Source organism: Aedes aegypti, chromosome 2 (genome assembly GCF_002204515.2).
Source record: "Aedes aegypti strain LVP_AGWG chromosome 2, AaegL5.0 Primary Assembly, whole genome shotgun sequence".
Taxonomy (NCBI): Eukaryota; Metazoa; Arthropoda; class Insecta; order Diptera; family Culicidae; genus Aedes; species Aedes aegypti.
In genome coordinates, this window is record NC_035108.1 from 256,474,444 (window position 1) to 256,479,069 (window position 4,626).

The following is a 4,626-nucleotide window of genomic DNA, read 5'->3' on the forward strand; positions in this document are numbered from 1 at the left end:
TCCAAACATGATTTTGTACGCCGAATTAAGGAGTGTTATCACTCGGTAATTGGCGCACTCCAATCGATGCCCTTTCTTGTACAATGGGCAAATGAGACCTTCCAACCAACTAGTAGGCATTTGTTCTTCCTCCCATATCCTCGAAATGATACGGTGAAGGAGTTCGTGCAGCTGCTCACTTCCATGCTTGAGAAGTTCGTCAAGTTCGGCCGGGAGCTCGTCCTTCCCAGCAGCCTTGTTGTTCTTCAGGCCATTGATAGCTTTCTTTACCTCATCTAGCGCTGGAGGTGCCACAGCCTGTCCATCGTCATCGATTTGGATTCTGGTACCAGATCCACTTCCGTAATCTCCGTTTAACAATGACTCGAAGTACTCTTTCCACCTGGCGGCCACCATTTCTTTATCCGTCAGCAAGTTTCCCTCACGGTCGTTGCACATATCGGGAGACGGTGCTGTTTTTCTCCGCACACCATTGACGGATTCGTAGAACCGTCGCATGTCATTCTGTTCCATAGCTTCTTGCGCCTGAGCAATTACTGCTTCTTCATGCTCCTTTTTCTTTCTGCGATGTACCAGACACTAGTATCCGGCTTCTAGCCAAGTTCTTCTCGTTTGTCATTCTCTGGCACTCCTCGTCGAACCAGCCGTTCCTTGGTCTTCGATGAGCAGTACCTACCACTTCTCGCGCTACTGTGCTCACCGCTCCGTGCACTGACTCCAACAGATCGCTAAGGTTGACGCTTTCGTTGATTTCGCTAATCCGCTCGTCGAGCTTTTGATGGTAGTCCGCTTCTACACCATCCCCCTTCTCCAGATCTTCGCCAACGCACTTCCTGAATAGCAGCCATGAACACGCCAACTTTTCGCAATTCACGTGCCAGGTCGGTTGCCGAAAATAACGTTCCTTTCTTCTTCTTTCTCCATTTTTCGTGGTGGGTAATGAATTCGGTATGCTACCTTACCGGGGTCGCGCTAACTACATCACGTTGATGGGGCTGCCATCTTAGGTGTAGCTGACGTGATACAGCATTTCATACTTTGCCGCTGGATGCCAGTACAGACGCAACCCTTAGCTGGCGGTCTTTGTCATCATTTGACCCGTAGAAGCGCGAGGTAGGAACTTGTGAGGACCAGAGCTGTGTTGGTCGCTCCTTCCCTCACCATTTTGCAGCTCAAAAAAGACCCCGTTAAAGGGATTCAAATACACCATCTAAAAAAAAAAACGAAATCTCCTGCCCCTCATAGGCTCCTAAAATGTTTGATGAAATCTTGTTTTTATTTAATAACACGAAAGAGCATGTTACTGTAACGACTTTAGCAATTTTACCCGCTCAAATAATGGCTATATCATATTTAAACTTTAATTTAAACATTTCGTCCATAAATGAACCTTGACATTTTTGATCATGTTTGACGTTCGCTTAGTCGGCAAAAACACCACAGGGGTTTTAGTTTTAACACTGGGGTTGTTCCTATGTGGCATTTCGTAAGGGACACGGAAAACAAAATACACCCAAATTTTGAGTTTAAGCCAAGGAGTGTGACAAAATCTTAAATAAATCTAAAAAAAAGTTCTTTGAACTTAAACACACGAAAAACATCAAAAAATTGAGTAAACATGTGTTTTTGGCCTAAACTTGAGCGTTTGGCACTAAAATTGTGACAGGCCTTTAGGACCCTATTGAATGATTATTGCTTCATCTGAGCCCCATACTTATTTTTCGACACGTTCAAGTTCATTTTCAACTACGTTGAAGTCATCCTTCGAATGAAAATCATCCAGTCTTGAATTTATTCTCCTCTCTCCAAAAGTTGTTGAAAACTGAATGCATAGCATATGCAAACGTAAACAATTCTAATCGCACTTAAGTTCATAATTTCGAACAAATCAAAACGGAGAAGAATAATGAATAATTATTGCTTGTTATTACATGTTTTAATTAATCTGCACAATATTAGTAGCGGGATTAAGTACATAAATGACACATTAAGCAAATGCTATTAAGACCATAAAATTTCCATTTCCAAGAACATCGTTGGCGCTATACTGGCTTATATGCAGGGGTATATCCGGGTTACTGTGGGCCAGTTTCAATGCAACATCAATTCTCGATTACCTTTTCAAATCGACGTAAGTAACTTTCATACGGTTTTGAGAAAATTAATTCAGAAGAATCACAACCTGTCTCCTAAAACTGTTTTAAAATGAATCTCCTTTTTACCATTTTTTCGACTTGTACATTGCTTAAATTTAGCATACAATGAGCTCGCTTTCAAAAACTATGGAGTTCCTACTATTTCACACAAGAATTGTATGACAAAATGATAAGTCGTTTTACTCAGTTACTTGCGACGTTTTTCTATCAGTGTAAAATCGACTCAAGTAATGATTTGTTTTAATTCGTGGTTAAGTCATTTTGTCTCTCCATACAGCGGGACGGCAAAAGTAGTGTTGAGGTGGCGAAAGTTAAAAATCTTACTTTCGTCGTTTTGTAAATCCCAGAATTAAACGTTCTAAAAGTGAAAAATCGAGTTGGTTCAGAGCGGTACGTGTAGACTTCCTCCTACGAAACACGTAAGAGCGATAAAGTAGGTTTGTAATATTGTTGTACATACTCTTGAGTCTGTATGAATAAGTTTTCGAGAATTCCTCCCCCTTCCCCTCATTGGTCTGAGTTCTGATGTGGCAGTTGCTTTAGTTGCATAAAAATAGAAAATCACCAGCACTTAAACAATGAAGGAGTCTATTAGTCCCAAGCATTCATCTGGTTGGATCCTTGTGTAAGTGCAGCTGATCTGGCGATACTGGAGTAGCGGAATTTGGGGCAAGTGTGCCATAGGGGCAAGTGTGCCACCCCTGATTTTTGTAAAAACTACAAACTATATTTTTTATTTGAGCTTAACAATATGTTCCCTTATAGTCCATAATACAATGGTCAAAATATGACGCAAATTGCTCTATTTTTCACGTATTTACGTCGACTTTTGTGAAAACCATAAAATTTCAGTGATTTTTTATAAGATTTCGTTGTTTCTAAATAGCATGGTGAGAGGTAAATTAATAACAAATTTTTCAAACGTACTGTACATTGTGAAGCTATACAAATGTGTAAGTAATTGTGGCATTTGAACGAAAAAAATAGTTAGTTTTACATACAAAATCCATTTTGGTTGAAATCTATACTTTTTGGGGCAAGTGTGCCACCTATTTGGTAAACAAAAATGGTTGGAGTGAAATTCATAAAAATGTAAACATCATCAACAAAATCATGATAATGAACCAAAATGAGGCACCAGTAGTGGTTTTTGAATTGTAGAAGAGGAATAGCGAACATTTTTTGCTCCCACAATGATTTTTTCTCCAAATATTCGATAACAACATGGTTTTAGGCGTTTAAGAACTATTTTACTTATTTTCATCAATATTTTACCGTTATTTAGTGCTGATTTAGTGTAATATTATACAGATCCTCTATAATGAAAGAGTAATTCATATATCGCATTGAATGGAGACAAAAATAACGATTTTAGTTATTCGAATTGACTAATAGAGAGTTCCGCATGTAATGAACCTTGTTATAAAGCATCCCCTCATGACGGTAAACCTAAAAATATTTTTAAAATTGTCAATTAGGCTCTGATTTGTTAGCAATATTAACAGGAAATAATGAAAATTTCATTACAAGTAGAATTACATTAATGTTCATTCGATGGCCGTCTTGCCCCATAAGGGTGGCACACTTGCCCCATAGTGTTGAAAATCAGGGTATTTTGGATGATATTTGAGGAGCTCCAAAACTAATACTTTTTGAAATTATTTTCTTTTTAAATGGCTCAGTGCTTATGAAAAGATGTGAAACTAACATCGTGAGGCTGAATTGGCGGGTTTTTTTTAAGCTTTAGACAAAGTTAGAGAACAATTTGCTTAAGGTGGCACACTTGCCCCAAATCCCGCTACAAGCGACAGAAAAAAATCCGGAATATCTCCGGTGTCGAATATGCATGACCGAGCATGTTCCTGAAACTCAAAACCAATTTGCCGTCGACTACTTCCGGAAGCATCCAATTTAATCAATTTTTCATAAAGTTATGACCATTTGAAATTGGGCAAAATTTTGCCTATCCCCTATACTTGCAAGAATGATTGAATTTGAAAAATCATTAACACTCCACATTACGTTCCATACAACTAGGGGAATAGAAGTACTTAATTAAAATATAATAAAGTTCCAAATCATTCATTTGTGTTATCGTTATTCAATTATCTCTTATTTGTCATATCGATATATACCCAGATTCATTACTAAATTGGACGATTTTATTTCAATTGTTGATTGATGCATGATACATAATACCTACATGATAAATTTAAAATATAGAATATAAATATTTGCATTATGACTTACATATCATTCAATTTAAGACTGGGGTTTTCGTTTAGTGTAGCAATCTTTAGCAATTGCGCCAAGTAAACTCGAAGCGTCGCCCTAACTTAAATCATATTCGAAAAATAACATCATCAGGCTAATAGCTAATGACAATCAACGAATCCAAATAGTTATATTCATGAAAAAATATAAATAGCCACCTTCCTGGTCACCATCAAGGAGAAATTCGAATCGCTGC